Source organism: Vombatus ursinus, unplaced genomic scaffold (genome assembly GCF_900497805.2).
Source record: "Vombatus ursinus unplaced genomic scaffold, bare-nosed wombat genome assembly UNPS02014931.1, whole genome shotgun sequence".
Taxonomy (NCBI): Eukaryota; Metazoa; Chordata; class Mammalia; order Diprotodontia; family Vombatidae; genus Vombatus; species Vombatus ursinus.
The window spans coordinates 701,824-709,116 of NW_020954709.1; positions in this window are offsets into that span (position 1 = coordinate 701,824).

Sequence of the window (7,293 nt, forward strand, 5' to 3'; positions counted from 1 at the left end):
TTACAAAGCCTTTTTCTTGTAACAGGTCCATAAGTTAAGTAGTGCAAATATTATTAATTCCCATTTTGCAGATGAGAAAACTGAAGCTCAGAAATATAGTTCTTTTACCAATATCACACAGCTAGAAAGTGTTAGTTTTCCTTCTACCTGTCACTTCCCTCTCTTATACATCCTCTATGTAATTGCTAAACTAATATTCTTAAAATACAACTCTAACCACATCAGTTTCTTAGTCAAAAATCTTTAGGAGCTCTTTGTTGACTCTAGGATAAACAGGAAATTCCCTAGCCTAACATTTTAGCTTTAATCAAGACTTAGTTCATGTGCCACTTTCTAAGAAAAGCCTTTCCTGATCTTCTTTGTTGTTAGATTTCTCTTCCACTTGATATTAGCATTTTTCGTCATCTGTGTAAATAATGTGATAGAGGGAACCTCAGTTTGCTGGATTGGAACCTCCCACAGAGTTGCACATATATTTTGACACTCTGCAGAAAGAGAATTGCTTTGTGAGCATGACAAAGCAATTCCAGACATAGCAACTACTAGTTACACCCTGGTAACTGGGCTTTCAATAGTTGCTGTGATATCCCAGGAAGTCATGTGTCCTTCTGAAAGGGACTATAGCATGTCTAGCTCTGGGGGGAGGTGCTCCAGTATGGCAAATCAGAGGTTACCCTGACCATCCCAGCTACAATGAAATAAATTTTGCATACCTCAGTAGAAACGTTAGCTCCATGAAGGTAAGGATCATTTCATTTTTTTCTTTCTACATCCAGAGCCTAGCCCAATGCCTTGTATTTTATTTTTTTTTTATTTTTATTTTTTTTGGGGGGGTTGGGTAATGGGGGTTAAGTGACTTGCCCAAGGTCACAGAGTTAGTAAGTGTAATGTGCCTGAGACCAGATTTGAACTCAGGTCCTCCTGAATCCAGGGCCAGTACCCTATCCACTGCACCACTTAGCTGCCCCCCCACCAATGCCTTATACGTTATTGTTATTCAGTCATTTTCAGTCATGTACAATTCTTTGTGACCCCATTATACATTATAGGAATTTAGTAAATGTTTGCTGAACTGAATTGAATCAAGCTAGAATTTGAATACTTTAAGTCAGCTGTTTACAAGCACATTGTTCCTTTTAAAAGAAAATAAAATCTTTACTGATATGGTTTTGATATCACCTCCTAATTAACACTCTACCAAGATGACCTCAACAACACAAAACAGTTAAGCAAAATAGTCTAATATGGTGATTGTGAATAGTAGCACAGCATAACTTTTAACACTTATGGCCTACCATCTCTTAACAGAAAATGAGTGTTTTAACTTTCCTTAATCATCTGAATCTAATATGCTATTTGATGAGAACCAGTATTGTTGTCTTGTGTTGTCTTCATTTGCATTATTTTGAGTCTTTGTGAATATTGTTATTTTGGTTCTGATTTCTTCATTCTGCATCAGTTCATACAAACCTTCCCATACTTTTTGTCTGAAATCAGTACAGTGGAGAGAACATGGGATTGAGAGTTAGGAAGACCTAAAATTGAAGTCTGCCTCAGATACTTATTAGCTGTGTGACCCTGGTGAAGTCACTTAATTTCAGTGTATTTCTGTTTCATCATGTGTAAAATGGAGTAAATGAAAGCACTTAATCCCACTATTGTTGTGACAATAAAATGAAATAATATTTGTAAAGCACTTTGCAAACTTTAATAGTACTATAAAAATGATAGCTATTATTGTTGGTCACGTTATTATTTGTGCTTTTCATGAGAATGATATTTAGTTACATTAAAGTACAACATTCATATATATAGTTATACTACAAAGTGTCCAGTCATTCTCCAGTGACTTGGCACATACATGTTTCTAGCTTTTTGTTACTGTAAATAGCATTTTAGTGAATATTTGGGTATCTGTGGGGCTTTTCTTTCTGTCACCGACTATGTTAAGGTAGGAAGAGCACTGGATCAAAGGGAATAATATAGTTTAGTAATGAATAATTGAATAATTTCAAGTTGTCTTTTAGAAAAGTTAGCACAATTAACAGCTCTACTAATGGTGTATTAGAATACATGCCTCCCCAAAGTTCCTCTATTGTTAACTTTTTCCATCTTTTTGTAATCATTGTAAATTTAATTAGAATAAAGTGGCACCTCAAAGTTGTTTTAGCTTTCATTTCTCTTATAAATGTTTTGAAGCATTTTATATAGTTGTTGATACTTTGCATTTTTTCTTTTGATGTAATCATTTTTCCTTACACAAAGCCAAATCTTCCTCTACCCTGCGCCTGCCCCTACTGACACCTTCTAGAATTAAGTATTCTTAGTCTAATACCTCTTCCATGTGAAGGGCTACCTTTAGGTATTTGTAGAAGGCAATTATATCTCTTTTAAGGGTTCTCTTTTCCAAAATGTATATTAATTCTTTCAACCAATCCTCATATGGTATGATCTCAAGACCCTTTTACCATCCCAGCTGTTCTCTTCTGGTTACTTCCAATTTAGTCTTTGAACACTTCTTTCCTCATATGCAAAATAAGGATAATAATACCTATAATAGTCATCTTGTAGAATTGTTAGGAGAATCAAGGACATAATGTTTGAAAAGCACTTTGCAAACCTTAATTTTTTTTGTTATTGTCAGTTATTGTTATGAAGTGCTTAATTGTATTGCTGAGATCAATAACTGTCGCAAAATGAGATCTGGGCTCCTGAGTTCTGAGAACTTTAGCATGTTTTAAGTGGCCACAATATGGTTGCCCTGTGAAAGAAAAAAAAAAAGGAAAGGAAAAAAGAAAAGGAAAAGGAGCATAGTCTTGTACTTCACTTCTAAGAGCCTATGTTCCAACACAATATTTCAATAGGGCTGCCGTAACTACATGCTCACCCCTACCTTCTACTCCTCCCTTTCCCACAGACTTGGGAGGAAGGACAACTCTTTGACAGGGTCTTCTTTAGGTAAATTTTAAGGAATCAGGCAATGGTGTCACAGTCCTACCCTTGATTCATCTCAATCTCTTTCAGTAGCTTTTCAAGATCTAAGTTAAAGATCTCATTGCATAACTAAAATGATTTACAACCCTGTAGGCCTTCATTTCTGCTGCTATTGTTTTCTCAGCCCTGGCTATAGCACATATGAAATGGCATTAATGGAAAATTATGTACGTCTGTCTTTGAGAGGTAGCTATGTCTTAAAAGCTTCCACATTTATGGAATTCCTAGCCCTTTTACATGAGTGTCTAAATCATGGCTTCCTGGGGTGCTTTTAGCACATTCCATGCAGTAACCCTGGTGGGGGCAAGGGGCTGGAGAGAGATCCCTCAAGGGTACAATCCATCCATTGCTGGAACACCTAACCACAGGAGTTCCAGAATCTTAGAACTCCCATCACCATTGAGCAAGAGAAACAAGGAGAAAGAGAGAGAGGATTTACGAACAGAAAATGTATTCATTTTTTGCCAGGACATTAAAACATTCCTGACTCCAGCTGCTGTGGTCCTGCTTTCAACCCTATCACCAGGTTAGAAAAGCAACCTTGCTTCATCGGTTTTCCTTATGGAATTCAGACATGGCTAAGGCTTATTTTTACCAAACTAATTCAGAAACTATTTCTCTCCTTATCCCTAAAATTATAAAAGATAAAAAACTCTATACATACATACATACATATACCTATGGTGTATGTAAAACTACCTATATCACATGTGTTGTATATGTTTGTGTGGTTATACATTTATGCTAATATGCGTGTATCTGTGCAAATATGCACATATGATAGATTGACAGATTGAATTTTCATAAGAAACTGTATTTCATTGAGGGGGTGTCTATGTGTGTCTGTGTAACTCTTGGTGGGGAAAGCCCCTCTACCAATTCAGATCAGCAGTTGATCTGAATCTCACAGTCTCACAGTCTCACAGTCTCTCTCTCTCTCTCTTTCTGCCTCTCTCTCCCTCCCCCCCCCGCCAGTGTTAGTTTAGCATCTCCAACAGTCCATTAGATATCTCCAGTGTCAGTTTAGCATCTCCAACAGTCCATTAGATATATCCAGTGTCAGTTTAGCATCTCCAATAGTCCATTAGATATCTCCACTCCTCCTACCATTCCTATTTCTGTCAAGGGCAGTACCAAAATTCTTCCTCTCATCTAAGTTCATAATACAAGATTCATCCTCAGCTTTTTACTATCCCTCACCCCCACATCCTTGTTGAGTCATCAATTCTACCTTATTAACATTCTTTGTATCTGTCCCCTTCCTTCCACTTAGATCACAACCACTCTAATACAGTCTCCAATCAACTCTTGCCAGGACAATTGTAATTGTGTACCCTGCATCCAGTATCTATCACCCTTCTCTAATTCATCCCCCATTCACTTGCCAAAATTATATTCCTAGTGCACAGTTCTAACTGTGCTGATCCCCAGCTCAGGAAGATTCAGTGGCTACCTATTGTTTTAGGACAAAATGCAAACCCTTTTATTTAACATTTAAAACTCTTCCTATTCTGATTCTACCTAAGGCAATGGGCAGCCAGGTAGCACAGTGGATAGAGTCCTGGACCTGGAGTCAGGAATAGCTGAGTTCAAATCTGGCCTCAGACACTTACTGTGTGACCCCAGGCAAATCACTTAACTTCTCTGTCTCAGTTCCCCATATGTAAAACAAGAATAATAATAGCACCTACCTCCCAAATTTATTGTAAGAATCAAATGAGATAATAATTCTAAAGTACTTAGCATAGTGCCTGACACATAGTGGGTGCTATAAAAATATTTGCTATTATTATCAACTATTCCAGCTTACATTTTCAGTTTAATTATCTATTACTCCTATTGTTTTGGGGGGAGAAGATATGGAGGTGGATTAATTTTTGCCTTTCAATGTATACTCAGTGCCTGGTACATAGCAGGTGCTTAGTAAATGTTTATTGAATGAATGAATAGTAGGTGTATGATAAATCCCTGTTGATGGACTTTGTTGACTGACTGACTGATTGAATGATGAACTCTGCTCTAGCTAAACTGGCCTATTTGCTGTTCCTCACAAATGACATTCCATCTCTCACCTCAACACTTTTGTTGTCTTCCATGCTTCTTAACCCCCCACCCCAGACCCCTTCAAGGCTTGACTCAAGTGCCATCCCACGCCCAAAAGGTCTCTCTTGTTTCCTGAAGTTGTAGTGTCCCCTATGACTTTGTAATATCCTGTATTTATTTACTTATGAACATATTATTTCTCCTGTTGTAAAATGTATGCTTCTTGGGGGCAGGGACTGTCTCACCCTTTTATATGTATCCCTAGAGTAGGCACAGAGGTAGCTCTCTGCTTAACAGAAGCTTATTGATTGACTGATTTAATTCATGACTATTCCAAGCTGCCTGTCATACATGAATTTTTATTTTTAGGAAGTGAAAGTACTTTCCTATGTATTATCCCATTTTAACTTCAAAGAATATCTTTGTGAAAGAACGTCTTTGAGAAAGTTAAGTCATTGGCTCATTGGGAAATTTCAAGGAGATAGGGATAGCCACAAGACCTGTGACTTCATTTCTATAGGAAACTCCCAGGTGAGAAAACACCTTGAACCAATGTGAGTCAGCACCTTGCAATTCACAGACTTTGATTCCAGTGCATAGAACACTAAGGGATTAGCTGACTTGCTCAGGGTCCAAGAGCTAATATTTGTCAGAAACAGAACTTGAACCCAGGTCTTCCTGGCTTCAAGGCCAGCTCTTTATCCACTACTCCACACTGCCCCTAAGGATATGTGAAAATAAAGTTAAATTATGGTTTAGTTTTTTTTTTTTAATCTGTAATATTTAAGCTAGTCACATACCACAGTTTCAAAGGCTCAAAGTTAACCACTGGTAATAAGAGAAATGCACCAGGAATGGAATGAAGGAATTATGGTAAGGCCAAATGCTATTTGGGGTCTGGCTACAGAACACTGCAATAAGGCACTGGCAAAGGGAGAATCATCCTCTCATCCCACCAGTGAGTTGTTGTTTTTTTTTTAATATATTCAGAATGCTTTATTTTTCTCTAGGGACTCTTGTTGTCCTTGTCACATCTTGACTTTACCAGCTAAAACCCACCCCAGCCTCTGGATCATGGCTTAAGATTTTTCTAATCCACGCACCAGTAAGATAAAACAAAAGAGGTGACTCAATGTGGGCCAAAAAGGGAATGGGTCTTAGGAAGCTTCCAATCTTAGTCTACCACTGACTGGGATATATGGACTGGAACTAGTGGGAATCTATCCACCCCCTCTTTGAACCTCAGTTCCCTCTTTTGCCAAACACAGGCTATATACAATATTCATTAATACTCTTCTCATATGGAAGTCAGACAGGGGCTAGGTTGAGGTTCACCTCTGTGCTATCTGGGGTGGGAAGTCAGGAGCAACGAATTAGTAGTATAAATAAGAGTATAAGGAGACTATTTGAATTGATAACGAAGCAACCAGTTTTCAGTCTCCTTCAGGTATTTTGAAAGTATAAACTAACTTACAAATAAATTGATTAACAAGCAGATATTAAGTACTTACCAGTGTGAGGCATTGCACTAGAGGCTGAGACAAAAATAAAACAGCCTCTGCCCTCAAGGATCTTGTAGTCTGTGTGTTTGGTGGGAACAATATCCAAACCCCTTGCTCCATGCAAGTTAGGCTACTTTTTCCTTAAGTGCTATTGAAACCATCCTTGGCACTTGATTAACTCGAGGACTAAAGTCTTTACGCCACTTTCTGGTCCACTGAGTACAAAACAGACATAAAGAGCTCCAGGCCCTCTCCAGGCGCACTTGAAAACTAAGGCAAAGCTTAGCTGAATCAACTCAATACACTGAGCTATACTCAATACACATTTTGTTGAATATCCTTCTCTTGCTATGGTTAAGTAAATCTCCTTTTCTTAACTGTTGAATGATCTATCTACACATATATATTTATATACAAAGTAAATATAAGATCATTTCTTCTTACAGTTACGGTTTCAGTTTGAAAGTTATAAAATTTAAGGCCACAGACTTTCAGCTGAAATAAATCTTAGAGGTATCAGAGATGTAAAGTGATTTGACTAAGGTCACTTCAGTAGTAATAGGAAAATGGAAATTAGAATCACTTCTTGCTTCCATTGTTCGGGATCTATGATTTCACTTTTTTTGGATTCTCTCTTCTCTGATGAAGACTGTAATCCACCCATGCCTAATGATTTAATAAGTTACTATGACAAAAGAAAGAAAAAAAAAGGAAGGAAGGAAGGAAGGAAGGAAGGAAGGAAGGAAGGAAGGAA